Source organism: Dendrobates tinctorius, unplaced genomic scaffold (assembly GCF_039654945.1).
Source record: "Dendrobates tinctorius isolate UK_male_01 unplaced genomic scaffold, ASM3965494v1 ptg000162l, whole genome shotgun sequence".
NCBI classification, from domain to species: domain Eukaryota; kingdom Metazoa; phylum Chordata; class Amphibia; order Anura; family Dendrobatidae; genus Dendrobates; species Dendrobates tinctorius.
In genome coordinates, this window is record NW_027361829.1 from 17,214,465 (window position 1) to 17,230,337 (window position 15,873).

Here is a 15,873-nt window from a genome sequence, read left to right on the forward strand (position 1 = left end):
TGGACACTGGACACTTGTGGATTGTGTGAGGCCCACTGATATCTGAGCGCTATGTGACAGGCTCGATGGCACAGCTGCCTGTGACAAAAGTGACGAGAGGATAATGGAGATTTTGAATCTCTGCGCACACTTTTGGACACTGGACACTTGTGGATTGTGTGAGGCCCACTGATATCTGAGCGCTATGTGACAGGCTCGATGGCACAGCTGCCTGTGACAAAAGTGATGAGAGGATAATGGAGATTTTGAATCTCTGCGCACACTTTTGGACACTGGACACTTGTGGATTGTGTGAGGCCCACTGATATCTGAGCGCTATGTGACAGGCTCGATGGCACAGCTGCCCGTGAAAAAAATTAACGAGAGGATAATGGAGATTTTGAATCTCTGCGCACACTTTTGGACACTGGACACTTGTGGATTGTGTGAGGCCCACTGATATCTGAGCGCTATGTGACAGGCTCGATGGCACAGCTGCCTGTGACAAAAGTGACGAGAGGATAATGGAGATTTTGAATCTCTGCGCACACTTTTGGACACTGGACACTTGTGGATTGTGTGAGGCCCACTGATATCTGAGCGCTATGTGACAGGCTCGATGGCACAGCTGCCTGTGACAAAAGTGACGAGAGGATAATGGAGATTTTGAATCTCTGCGCACACTTTTGGACACTGGACACTTGTGGATTGTGTGAGGCCCACTGATATCTGAGCGCTATGTGACAGGCTCGATGGCACAGCTGCCTGTGACAAAAGTGACGAGAGGATAATGGAGATTTTGAATCTCTGCGCACACTTTTGGACACTGGACACTTGTGGATTGTGTGAGGCCCACTGATATCTGAGCGCTATGTGACAGGCTCGATGGCACAGCTGCCTGTGACAAAAGTGACGAGAGGATAATGGAGATTTTGAATCTCTGCGCACACTTTTGGACACTGGACACTTGTGGATTGTGTGAGGCCCACTGATATCTGAGCGCTATGTAACAGGCTCGATGGCACAGCTGCCTGTGACAAAAGTGACGAGAGGATAATGGAGATTTTGAATCTCTGCGCACACTTTTGGACACTGGACACTTGTGGATTGTGTGAGGCCCACTGATATCTGAGCGCTATGTGACAGGCTCGATGGCACAGCTGCCTGTGAAAAAAATTAACGAGAGGATAATGGAGATTTTGAATCTCTGCGCACACTTTTGGACACTGGACACTTGTGGATTGTGTGAGGCCCACTGATATCTGAGCGCTATGTGACAGGCTCGATGGCACAGCTGCCTGTGACAAAAGTGACGAGAGGATAATGGAGATTTTGAATCTCTGCGCACACTTTTGGACACTGGACACTTGTGGATTGTGTGAGGCCCACTGATATCTGAGCGCTATGTGACAGGCTCGATGGCACAGCTGCCTGTGACAAAAGTGACGAGAGGATAATGGAGATTTTGAATCTCTGCGCACACTTTTGGACACTGGACACTTGTGGATTGTGTGAGGCCCACTGATATCTGAGCGCTATGTGACAGGCTCGATGGCACAGCTGTGACAAAAGTGACTAGAGGATAAGGGAGATTGGATTGCTTTTAAAAAAGCAGTTTGCGGAGCAGTGGGTAAACAGCAATGCCAGCGTGTCAGGAAGCCTTAAAAGGCAGCCCAACAACCAACACCACTGATACACCACTATATAGCCTCCCCTTGCACTGCACACACAGTGACTGTGTGTTGTGCAGGCCAAATCGCTAGCAGCAGAAGCAGTTTTTTTGTCTTCTTCCCTGCCTAACGCTCTCCCTACAGAATCAGCAGCAACCTCTCCCTATACTAAGATCGGCAGAAGTAAGATGGCGGTCGGCGTGCACGCCCTTTTATACCCCCTGTGACGCCCACCAAAGCAAGCCAATCACTTGCATGCCCTTCTGAAAGATGGTGGTGACCCGTGCCTAGGTCATCACGTTGCCCACAGTGTCCGTGGATCCTGATTGGCTGAAAAAGAGCGCAAAACAAACTTTTGAAACGCGACTTTGGCGCGTAAGTCGCCGACCTCGTGGCCGACCTCATCCTAGGGTCGGGTTTCGTTTCATGAAACCCGACTTTGCCAAAAGTCGGCGACTTTTGAATTTTTTCGACCCGTTTCGCTCAACTCTACTCACAATCATTGGTGGCAGTGGTGGATGCAGGCACCGCCGTGCCTGTGCAGTGAATGAGCGCTGTGTCTGTATCTGCGCTCTTTAATAGTGGCAGGGCCGGTCATCTGACCGGAAGTGACGTCAGACGCTGGCGCCTGCGCTGTAAGGTGTGAAACATGTCGCCCATAAGGGGAAAACCACCAAGAAAATGGCGCGGGAAACCCGCGCCTGCGCAGTAGCGCTTGGTGAGAAACTTAATCACAGGAGAGGCGCAGAGGGGCGGGAGCAGATATCGCCATGGGCAGAGTTGGATAGAGGAGATGCAGGCTCCATATGGAGTGGATAAAAATACATACATATCGGTTGTAAGGTACATCACGGTAAAACATGAGAGATATAAACAAATGGCAATACTTACAGCAATCCATTATACAGATTTAATAAAAATGACAATACTCTATTGTAGGAGTCCAAACTGAAGCGAAGGGAAAAAAAAAGGGGGAATAAAGAAAAAAATAACAAAGATAAAAAGGAGGAGGAAAGAAATGTTTTGATGATATTACATACAAAGGAAAAGAGGGGAAAAAAAGGAAATAGAAAATTCAGAAAAAGAGAGAAGTGGTTGAACCTAAATGGATAAAGGTATATTCAAATCATGCTAAAAAATGAAAAAAAGGAAAAAAAAGAAAAAAAGGAAAAAATAAAAAATTGCTAAACAAAGAAGGTAGAAATAAATGAAAAAGATCGAAAGAAAAGAAAAATAGGAAAAATTGAAATATAAAATAGAAAATAAATAAATTGGAATAAATTGAAAAAATAAAAAAATATAAAAATAGAGAGAAAAAATTGGGGAAAAAAAAGGGGGTGGGGGGAGGGGGAAGGTGGGATGAAAAAATAATAGATGAAAAAAAGGATGAAAAAAATAAATAGATGAAAAAAAATAAATGAAAAAAATAATAATAAAAATAAAAATGAAAAAATAAAAAAGTAAAAATAAAAATAAATGTAAAACAAGAAAAATGGGGTTGATATGTCTTACCGCCATGGAAGATGTCAAAAGAGACCCATATAGGAAAACGATCAATTGGTCTAAAAAGAAAAAAAGGTTATTAGATTAACCAATCAATTTCGCGGTTGAGACCCTTAGGATGTAAAGTGTCAAGGGTGTAGATCCAGTAGGTTTTGCGTTGTTTTAATAAGCGAACATGGTTGCCCCCCCTCTTGGGCCTAGGAACTTTTTCTATGATTTGGTACCTCAATTGGGATACATTATGCCGGGCTTCCTTGAAGTGGGCAGGGAGTGGAAGCCATGTTTTTCCGCACCTGATGGTCGACTTGTGACTAGAGATACGATCTCTAATAGCTTGGGTGGTTTCACCCACGTACATTAAGCCACAGGGACATTTGATAATATATATGACAAAATTCGATTCACAGGTGAAATAATCCCTGATGGGATAAGATTTACCAGTGCGTGGGTGAATAATTTCATTTCCCTTAATAATGTTGGAGCAACTCATGCAGCTAAGACACGGGAAGGTGGCTGTTCTCTTCTGTCCTGTAAGTGTACGTTGAGTGGTCTGATTGGTAGATCCTAAATCAGCCCTAACCAATTTGTCCCTGATGTTTTGGGGCCTTCTTAGACACATAAGAGGTGGAGTATTTAAATATCTCAATTCTAGGATAGGCCTTGGTAAGTAAAGACCAATGCTTACGAATTAAGTTGTGGATTCTTCGCATGGAAGGATGGTGGCCATGGACAAATGGGAGTCTCGGTGGTTTTGATGTGATGTGAGTGGTGTCGCCAGGATTAGTGAGTGCCTTCGTCATCTCAGAGGCTAAAAGTGTGGATGGATAATGTCTTGTTTTGAATTTTGTGGACATCTCCCGCAGTCTTGAGTCTCTGGTGGTGGGGTCTGATACAATTCTGGTGACTCTCTTAAATTGAGACCGGGGGAGGCTGTTGAGGGTAGATTTCGGGTGACAGCTGTCATACAGAAGAAGATTATTACAATCTGTAGGTTTGGTGTAAATATCAGAAGTAAGTTGACCATTTGAATCCTTGTGTATTGTGGTGTCCAAAAAATAGATGGATTCTAAACTGTGTGAAATGGTGAATTTCAGTTCCTGTCTGGCGCTATTGATTGTGTTGTAGAATGTGAACAGGCTAGTGGAATCACCTTGCCAAATACAAAAAAATGTCGTCGATATATCGATACCAGACAACAGCGAATTGTTGAAATAATGTATTAGAATATACATAGTCATGTTCGAATTTGTCCATGTAAAGATTTGCATATGCAGGGGCTACGTTAGAGCCCATAGCGGTCCCACATATCTGGACAAAAAAATCATCCTCAAAGCGAAAAAAGTTTTCACGTAAAACTAAATTCAATAGGTCTAGACACAATTCTTGTATACCTGAATCAATGCCAGCTCGGTCTAGGGTTAATGAGACTGCATCAATTCCTTTGTCATGTACAATAGATGTGTACAAACTATTGACATCAAATGTGCAAAGGATGCTATTAGGTGGAATGCAATTGATAGTACGAATTCTACTGAGAAAGTCTCCTGTGTCCAGGATAAACAATTTGGTGATATGGGTATAGGGGGTTAGTAGTTTTTCTAAGAAAATGGATAAAGGATTGAGAATTGAATCTGTGGAGGCGACAATGGGACGTCCAGGTGGATTATGTAGATTTTTATGGATTTTAGGAAGAATATACAGAACTGGCGTTACTGGATGTAAATTGGTCAAAAAAGTCTTGGTTTTGGTGTCAATGGTCCTAAGTTGTGTGTGTTTATTAAGGATGCAATCGATTTTCTTACGAATCTGATATGTAGGATCACTATGAATTTTTTTGTAAGTTTTTGTATCAGAGAGCTGTCTCCTAATTTCGTCGACATATTGGCTTTTATTCATGACAACGATTGCACCCCCTTTATCTGCTGGTTTTATGATGATGTTAGGATTGTCTTTTAAGGATATAATTGCTTGTTTCTCGGCTGATGGTAAATTGTGGCGAACAGGGAGTAGGCCCAAGCGTTTTTCATGTATATTTTGTTTAATATCTCTATCGAGTAGATTCACAAAGGTTTCGACAGCATGGTTAGTTTTAGGTGGAATAAAACTACTAGGATTGCGTAGTCCTAGAGAATCTATGGAGATGGAAGGATTAGTGTCACGACTAGGGACTATACCTGCAATGTTGGTCATTTGTGATGTTGTGTCCTCAAAATGTACCTTGAGTCTAATGTTCCGATAGAACTGTTGCAGATCTTTTTCTAGCTGGAAGGAATTCCATCGGGGTGTTGGGCAAAAAGAGAGGCCCAGATTAAGTACCTTCAGTTCTAAGGGAGAAAGAGAGTAGTCAGAAATATTGATGACTAAGTTTGGACTCCTACCTGTTGTGATCGGAGTATCATCTGACGATTCTGTTCTCCTCCTCCTCGACCGCCTTGTTAGCCTATTCTTTGGCCTAAAAAAGGAGCTCTTGGAAGAGATGTTCCACCAGCTTCGCTCCCAGAACCTGGTGAAGACCCTCCAACAGGAGAGGATCCCCCGGAGGCTGTGTATCCTTCCGGTTGGCGACGATTTCTTGACCGGAAGCGTCTTGGTGCTGGGTCTTCCCATCTATAGACCCTGTTGTTCATATAGTCCTCGGTATCACGTTGGAACTTAGACCTTTTTCTTTCCTCAAGAGTTTTCTGGTGTGAAAGTAGAGCCGCATCCACTTTGGTTCTAAGAGTATTAAATTCAGTGCTATTAAGCGTTGAGGATAACTGGCTTTCAATGGTAGTTATTTTTTCTTCGGTTTCTTTTATAGCTTCTTGAAGATATTCGATTGTAAGTCGTATTATATCAAATGAGCATTTATTCAGGATTTTCTGAAAGGTGGCGCAATATTTGGAATTATCTGAGAAGAGGGTAGGTTTCAGATGACTTCGAAGACCACGGGGTATTTTTCCCTGTCTGTGATATTCACCCAAAGTTGCACAATGTAGATCGTAAGCTATGAGTCTCTTTCTTTCCTTTTCCCAATCTCTCGTCTTGATATCTCTGCTGGGAATATGGAGAAAATCTGTACCAGATCTGATTCTAGATAAGATCGTTGATCCTAAGGCATCATCGTACATATAGGTTTCTGACGTCATGGATACTAAGTCGGTGCTGATAACCAAAAATCAGATATGGCAAGTAATAGAGATGGTTAGCACTCGACTAAGAGGTGTGGATATACGGTGCTAGTGAGAAGGGAACTGTTAGTCCCGCTAGCATAAGTCAAATATAGAGTCACTGCACACGTGGATTTTTGCAAAAGTGGAAAATCTTTATTTCTATTGGACGGTGAAGAAGCGACAGCTTTTTTGACGTTTCGGCCTCACAACGGCCTTTATCATATAGTCGCTGAAAAAATAAAATATATACAATAAAAATTACAGACAAATATATACAATAAAAATAACATGTAGGATAGATCATAGAATAAGTATCTCGTTGAGGAGCATCTTTATGTTATATGCCAAACGATCATTAGGGAGTATAGAGACATTTTTAAGACAAAAAATAGAGGAAAGGAAAGCATGGCAGCAGACACAGTATCACTCTATAAGTAAATATTGATATCATACCCCTTCGAGAAGAAAGATTGTAGTCATCGGTTAGATAGTTTCACTGTTAGACAATGTTTTTAGAGTAAATGGATTGTCCTGTAAGTGGAGGTTGAATGAGAATATAATTAGATGGGAACCAATAATAGAGTATATTGATTGCAATGTCGACAGACACGTGGTCACCATATCACAGGGTAAAGAAATTATTGTAAAAATGTCTTTATAAAAATCTATGGACCATGTGGTATGATTCCTAATACTACTAAGGTCAGAAATGTAGACAGAAATATTGTGTTTATAGTGTGACCAATGGAAACTTGTGTACTAATCATGTAAATATAAGATATACAATGTAAACCTATGGTAAACAGATGTAACAATCTAAATGGCTAGTTGTATGATAAAAAAGTGAAATCAACGGGAAAATTAGAATACCTTTGTAGCAAGTGGTCCTGATTCATGGGGATCCACAACTGTGTGAATGTGCCCAAAGCTAATTGCCTTAAAAGAGAAAATCTTTTATAGGTATGCACCAAAAAGGCATAATAGTAAGTATGATATGATGAGGACAGAGATACATATGGAATCATGAGAAAAAATTGGATACCTTTAAGATAAGTGATTCTAGCGGATCCACAATTGTGCCAGTGTGCCCAAAGTACATCGCCTTAAAAGTAAAAACATACACATAAATATAGCGAGATCTATTGGTGGGGCAGCGGTGGTTAAAGGAGTCTCTTCCATATTACTCACAATCATTGGTGGCAGTGGTGGATTCAGGCACCGCCGTGCCTGTGCAGTGAATGAGCGCTGTGTCTGTATCTGCGCTCTTTAATAGTGGCAGGGCCGGTCATCTGACCGGAAGTGACGTCAGACGCTGGCGCCTGTGCTGTAAGGTGTGAAACATGTCGCCCATAAGGGGAAAACCACCAAGAAAATGGCGCGGGAAACCCGCGCCTGCGCAGTAGCGCTTGGTGAGAAACTTAATCACAGGAGAGGCGCAGAGGGGCGGGAGCAGATATCGCCATGGGCAGAGTTGGATAGAGGAGATGCAGGCTCCATATGGAGTGGATAAAAATACATACATATCGGTTGTAAGGTACATCACGGTAAAACATGAGAGATATAAACAAATGGCAATACTTACAGCAATCCATTATACAGATTTAATAAAAATGACAATACTCTATTGTAGGAGTCCAAACTGAAGCGAAGGGAAAAAAAAAGGGGGAATAAAGAAAAAAATAACAAAGATAAAAAGGAGGAGGAAAGAAATGTTTTGATGATATTACATACAAAGGAAAAGAGGGGAAAAAAGGGAAATAGAAAATTCAGAAAAAGAGAGAAGTGGTTGAACCTAAATGGATAAAGGTATATTCAAATCATGCTAAAAAGTGAAAAAAAGGAAAAAAAAGGAAAAAAGGAAAAAATAAAAAAATTGCTAAACAAAGAAGGTAGAAATAAATGAAAAAGATCGAAAGAAAAGAAAAATAGGAAAAATTGAAATATAAAATAGAAAATAAATAAATTGGAATAAATTGAAAAAATAAAAAAATATAAAAATAGAGAGAAAAAATTGGGGAAAAAAAAGGGGGTGGGGGAGGGGGAAGGTGGGATGAAAAAATAATAAATGAAAAAAGATGAAAAAAAGGATGAAAAAAATAAATAGATGAAAAAAAATAAATGAAAAAAATAATAATAAAAATAAAAATGAAAAAATAAAAAAGTAAAAATAAAAATAAATGTAAAACAAGAAAAATGGGGTTGATATGTCTTACCGCCATGGAAGATGTCAAAAGAGACCCATATAGGAAAACGATCAATTGGTCTAAAAAGAAAAAAAGGTTATTAGATTAACCAATCAATTTCGCGGTTGAGACCCTTAGGATGTAAAGTGTCAAGGGTGTAGATCCAGTAGGTTTTGCGTTGTTTTAATAAGCGAACTTGGTTGCCCCCCCTCTTGGGCCTAGGAACTTTTTCTATGATTTGGTACCTCAATTGGGATACATTATGCCGGGCTTCCTTGAAGTGGGCAGGGAGTGGAAGCCATGTTTTTCCGCACCTGATGGTCGACTTGTGACTAGAGATATGATCTCTAATAGCTTGGGTGGTTTCACCCACGTACATTAAGCCACAGGGACATTTGATAATATATATGACAAAATTCAATTCACAGGTGAAATAATCCCTGATGGGATAAGATTTACCAGTGCGTGGGTGAATAATTTCATTTCCCTTAATAATGTTGGAGCAACTCATGCAGCTAAGACACGGGAAGGTGCCTGTTCTCTTCTGTCCTGTAAGTGTACGTTGAGTGGTCTGATTGGTAGATCCTAAATCAGCCCTAACCAATTTGTCCCTGATGTTTTGGGGCCTTCTTAGACACATAAGAGGTGGAGTATTTAAATATCTCAATTCTAGGATAGGCCTTGGTAAGTAAAGACCAATGCTTACGAATTAAGTTGTGGATTCTTCGCATGGAAGGATGGTGGCCATGGACAAATGGGAGTCTCGGTGGTTTTGATGTGATGTGAGTGGTGTCGCCAGGATTAGTGAGTGCCTTCGTCATCTCAGAGGCTAAAAGTGTGGATGGATAATGTCTTGTTTTGAATTTTGTGGACATCTCCCGCAGTTTTGAGTCTCTGGTGGTGGGATCTGATACAATTCTGGTGACTCTCTTAAATTGAGACCGGGGGAGGCTGTTGAGGGTAGATTTCGGGTGACAGCTGTCATACAAAAGAAGATTATTACAATCTGTAGGTTTGGTGTAAATATGAGAAGTAAGTTGACCGTTTGAATCCTTGTGTACTGTGGTGTCCAAAAAATAGATGGATTCTAAACTGTGTGAAATGGTGAATTTCAGTTCCTGTCTGGCGCTATTGATTGTGTTGTAGAATGTGAACAGGCTAGTGGAATCACCTTGCCAAATACAAAAAATGTCGTCGATATATCGATACCAGACAACAGCGAATTGTTGAAATAATGTATTAGAATATACATAGTCATGTTCGAATTTGTCCATGTAAAGATTTGCATATGCAGGGGCTACGTTAGAGCCCATAGCGGTCCCACATATCTGGACAAAAAAATCATCCTCAAAGCGAAAAAAGTTTTCACGTAAAACTAAATTCAATAGGTCTAGACACAATTCTTGTATACCTGAATCAATGCCAGCTCGGTCTAGGGTTAATGAGTAGAGTTGAGCGATACCGTCCGATACTTCAAAGTATCGTATCGGATGGTATCGGCCGATCTTTAAAAAAAGTATCGGTATCGCCGATTCCGATACCGGAAGTCCCATTCAAGTCTATGGGACTTCCGGTATCGGAATAAGAAAAACCCTTTCCTGCCCTTGTACAGCCTCTCTGGGGTCTGTACGGGCCTTTCGGGGGGCTGTGCCGGCCTGCCAGGGGGTCTGTGCAGGCTCCGGTGGTCTGTGCCGGCCTGCCGGTGGTCTGTGCAGGCTCCGGGGGGCTGTGCCGGCCTGCCGGGGGGCTGTGCCGGCCTGCCGGGGGGCTGTGCCGGCTCCGGGGGGCTGTGCCGGCCTGCCGGGGGGCTGTGCAGGCTCCGGGGGTCTGTGCAGGCATCGTCCGATGGGACTACAAGTCCCATCGGGCGATGCCTGCTACCATGACAGTGATTGACACATTAGCCAATGATGGGACAGTAGTAGTCCCATCATCCGGCTAATGTGTTAAATGTAAAAAAAAAAAAAAAAAAATTACATGCTACATACATACAACATGCATACTACATACATGCTACATTCATACTACATACTACATACATGCTACATACATACTACATATATACTACATGCATGCTACATACATACTGCATGCTACATACATACCACATACATACTACATACATACTACATGCATGCTACATACATACTACATGCTACATACATACCACATACATACTACATATATACTACATGCATGCTACATACATACTACATGCTACATACATACCACATATATACTACATACATACTACATATATACTGCATGCTACATACATACTACATATATACTACATGCATGCTACATACATACTACATGCTACATACATACCACATACATACTACATACATACTACATACATACTACATATATACTACATGCATGCTACATACATACTACATATATACTACATGCATGCTACATACATACTACATGCTACATGCATGCTACATACATACTACATACATACTACATGCTACATACATACCACATATATACTACATACATACAATACATTCATACAATACATACATAGACATACAGTACATATAACATAGAGTAACATACTTACCAATACTTGTCACATTGTTCCCCGAAGCCATTGTCGTCTACGGAATAAATATTAACATAACAAACCACAAAAATACTCACCCACGATCCGAAGCAGTCCACGAGTGTGTCCCACGACGATCTTGGGTAGAGAACTGCAGCATCAGATGATGCTGCCGTTCTCTACGGGCTGCAGGAATCCAATGACGGAAGGTAGGTATCCTTCCGCACTGTATTCCTCAGCCAATTAAAAAAAAAAAGTCCCTAGTCTCACTGTATGCCATTGCTGTGTGGGAAATTCCCACACAGCAATGGCATAAAGTGAGACTAGGGACTTTTTTTTTTTAAGTGGCGGAGGAATACAGTGCGGAAGGATACCTACCTTCCGTCATTGGATTCCTGCAGCCCGTAGAGAACGGCAGCATCATCTGATGCTGCAGTTCTCTACCCAAGATCGTCGTGGGACACACTCGTGGACTGCTTCGGATCGTGGGTGAGTATTTTTGTGGTTTGTTATGTTAATATTTATTCCGTAGACGACAATGGCTTCGGGGAACAATGTGACAAGTATTGGTAAGTATGTTACTCTATGTTATATGTACTGTATGTCTATGTATGTATTGTATGAATGTATTGTATGTATGTAGTATATATGTGGTATGTATGTAGCATGTAGTATGTATGTAGTATGTATGTAGCATGCATGTAGCATGTAGTATGTATGTAGCATGCATGTAGTATATATGTAGTATGTATGTAGCATGCATGTAGTATATATGTAGTATGTATGTAGCATGTAGTATGTATGTAGCATGCATGTAGTATATATGTAGTATGTATGTAGCATGCAGTATATATGTAGTATGTATGTAGTATATATGTGGTATGTATGTAGCATGTAGTATGTATGTAGCATGCATGTAGTATATATGTAGTATGTATGTGGTATGTATGTAGCATGCAGTATGTATGTAGCATGCATGTAGTATGTATGTAGTATGTATGTAGTATGTATGTAGCATGCAGTATGTATGTAGTATGTATGTAGTATATATGTAGTATGTATGTAGCATGCATGTAGTATGTATGTAGCATGTATGTAGTATATATGTAGTATGTATGTAGCATGTAGTATGTATGTAGCATGCATGTAGTATGTATGTAGTATTTTTTTTTTTTTTTAACATTTAACACATTAGCCGAATGATGGGACTACTACTGTCCCATCATTGGCTAATGTGTCAATCACTGTCATGGTAGCAGGCATCGCCCGATGGGACTTGTAGTCCCATCGGACGATGCTTGCACAGACCCCCGGACATCAGCACAGCCCCCCGGCAGGCCGGCACAGCCCCCCGGCAGGCCGGTACAGACCCCCACAGGGTGCACAGACCACCGGCAGGCCGGCACAGCCCCCCGGCAGGCCGGTACAGACCCCGGGCAGTCCACACAGCCCCCCGGCAGGCCGGCACAGCCCCCCGGCAGGCCGGCAGAGACCCCCGGAAGGCCCGAAATGACGGCGCATCATGATGCGCACACACCGCGCATCATGATGACGTCAGGCCGTCAATCAACTGAACTTCCGATTCCGATGCCGAATTCCGATATTGAAAAAATATCGGAAGTCGGTATCGGAATTCCGATACAGCAAGTATCGGCCGATACCCGATACTTGCGGTATCGGAATGCTCAACACTATTAATGAGACTGCATCAATTCCTTTGTCATGTACAATAGATGTGTACAAACTATTGACATCAAATGTGCAAAGGATGCTATTAGGTGGAATGCAATTGATAGTACGAATTCTACTGAGAAAGTCTCCTGTGTCCAGGATAAACGATTTGGTGATATGGGTATAGGGGGTTAGTAGTTTTTCTAAGAAAATGGATAAAGGATTGAGAATTGAATCTGTGGAGGCGACAATGGGACGTCCAGGTGGATTATGTAGATTTTTATAGATTTTAGGAAGAATATACAGAACTGGCGTTACTGGATGTAAATTGGTCAAAAAAGTCTTGGTTTTGGTGTCAATGGTCCTAAGTTGTGTGTGTTTATTAAGGATGCAATCGATTTTCTTACGAATCTGATATGTAGGATCACTATGAATTTTTTTGTAAGTTTTTGTATCAGAGAGCTGTCTCCTAATTTCGTCGACATATTGGTTTTTATTCATGACAACGATTGCGCCCCCTTTATCTGCTGGTTTTATGATGATGTTAGGATTGTCTTTTAAGGATATAATTGCTTGTTTCTCGGCTGATGGTAAGTTGTGGCGAACAGGGAGTAGGCCCAAGCGTTGTTCATGTATAGTTTGTTTAATATCTCTATCGAGTAGATTCACAAAGGTTTCGACAGCATGGTTTGTTTTAGGTGGAATAAAACTACTAGGATTGCGTAGTCCTAGAGAATCTATGGAGATGGAAGGATTAGTGTCACGACTAGGGACTATACCTGCAATGTTGGTCATTTGTGATGTTGTGTCCTCAAAATGTACCTTGAGTCTAATGTTCCGATAGAACTGTTGCAGATCATTTTCTAGCTGGAAGGAATTCCATCGGGGTGTTAGGCAAAAAGAGAAGCCCAGATTAAGTACCTTGAGTTCTAAGGGAGAAAGAGAGTAGTCAGAAATATTGATGACTAAGTTTGGACTCCTACCTGTTGTGATCGGAGTATCATCTGACGATTCTGTTCTCCTCCTCCTCGACCGCCTTGTTGGCCTATTCTTTGGCCTAAAAAAGGAGCTCTTGGAAGAGATCACAGCTCAGTCACACAGCAGCCAGCTCAGACCACGGATCGCAGAAGACACAGATTGCAGGAGACACAGGAGACAGATCGCAGAAGGATCACACTGGCCACAAATGATTTTTTTCTCACTCAGGGTACACAGAAGGGGTATACAACCACTCTGCACACCAACTCTGAGTAAAGATGGTGTGCAGAGCGATGATCACTATTTTAGATTTGGCAGTGATTGGTCATTAATTATTGTTCAGCCAATGAGCACCAATGGGGTGATGTGATGATTACCCCACCCATTGTGACTGATGTGATAGGTGTTGTTTCAGACAGGACCAATCTATCACTCTGTGATGGTCTTCGGTTAGGAAGGGGGGCCTCAAACTGTCTCTCGAACTAGGACTGTTATGCTGCCATCTGCCTCCCATCTCCAGGATACTTACCTCACTCCTCGGCGTGCGGTGAGCCAGGCTCCTCCCCTGGGGGTGTCTCCTCCGATTCTGGCTTGGCAGGTGCATTGAGGGTCCCATCCATCAGGCGCGCGCACCGGCTGCTTAGGCCACGGCCGCGCACCTCCTCTGCTTCTTATGCAGACTAACCCGGAAGTACCCTCCTCTGGGCGGCTGCAACAGGTATATCAGGTCGCTTTCTGTTTTAGGAAGTGCCTGATTATTACCTTTGCATCTGTGCTGGACCAGTCTTGGTTCCAGCATGAGTGCTCCTCTGTATTCAGGTCACAGTGTGCATTCTAGTGCACTCTGCTCTCCTATTTTCAGCGTGCTTCCCAGTGCACGCTCTGCACTCTCTTGTATCCAGCGTGCTTCCCAGTGTGCGCCCTGCACTCTCCTGTATCCAGCTTGCTTCCCAGCATGCGCCCTGCGCTCCCCTGTATCGAGCGTGCTTCCCAGTACACGCCCTGTGCTCTCTTGTACCTGACATGCTTCCTAGTGCATGCTCCATGCTCTCCCGTATGTATTCTGCACGTTCCTGTACTCCACGTGCTTTCTCCAGAACCCATTGTGCTTCTCTGCATTCACCCTGCTAACTTCTGTTTCTCTGGTACTTTATTCCCTAGCCTCCCTCGAACCGGCCTCCTGGTACCAGCAGTTGTGGTATTTTACCCCGTGGGTCTGCCCCTGATGCTCCCTGTATAGGGGGTGCTCCTCATTAGGTCAGGTCACCCAGGGTGGGCTGGTATCATGGCCCAGAGGGTTCACTCCAGGAGACATAACAGAATAATCAGGCCATGGATCCCACTGGTGCCTCTGCTGCTGCTCAAAAAGAGTTGATGTATTTGCGAGAGAATCAGAGTCGCATTATGTCCTTCATGAAGACCATGGATTTCCGATTGTCGGCTTTACAGGCCGTTGACCCAGAGAATGTGTCACAGCTTGATAGTCTCCAGCAGTAGCTCGTTCAGCAGTGCAACACTCAGGCCAACATATTGAGTTATATGGCCTCTGTGGATGACTGTCTGCTCTCTCTTAAGTCTGCCGTCTTGGCTTCGGCGCAGGCATCATTCTGTACCTCCGACTCTACTCCTCATCCCCCGCCTCGCCTTGGTAAACCGCCTCGATATAATGGTGATCCCAAGCTCTGCAGGGGTTTTTAAATCAGTATCGTCTTCACTTTGAGTTGTTGCCTCAGCAATACCCCACTGATCTGGCTAAGGTGGCGTTTGTGGTTTCACATCTGGAGGGTGAGGCTTTTGCATGGGTAAATCCCTTGTGGGAGCGTGATGATCCCATCGTCTCTCAGTTGCCAATTTTTTTGGAATCCTTCCATAGAGTGTTTGATGAACTGGGTCACCTAGCCTCTACCACTGAGTCTGCTAGGATCCCCGAGGGTGAACCCACTGGACCACGGCAACGAACCCTCCCTGGGCGAGCGGGCCAGGTGGAACCACCCCCTATACAGGGAGCGTTAGGGGCAGGCCCAGGGAAGACTATTACCGCGGCAGCTGGTACCCAGGCCAGACGGGGGAGATCAAACAGGTGGAAGCCAGAGAAGCCGGAGGACTGGACCCGGGGAGAACGGCTGGAACACAGGAGACTGGACCGGGGTAGAACGTCAGAAACACAGGTGGCTGGACCAGGG

General features: G+C 43.1%; 1 long non-coding RNA gene across 1 annotated transcript; it reads right to left on the reverse strand.

Moving 5' to 3' along the window:
• Positions 1 to 6,769: 6,769 nt before the first annotated feature.
• On the reverse strand, positions 6,770 to 7,395 carry LOC141052569 (uncharacterized). Its single transcript, XR_012220840.1, has 3 exons — positions 7,347 to 7,395; positions 7,175 to 7,240; positions 6,770 to 6,835 (listed from the first exon to the last, which is right to left on the reverse strand). It is a non-coding gene; the product is annotated as an uncharacterized lncRNA (long non-coding RNA).
• Positions 7,396 to 15,873: the final 8,478 nt, after the last annotated feature.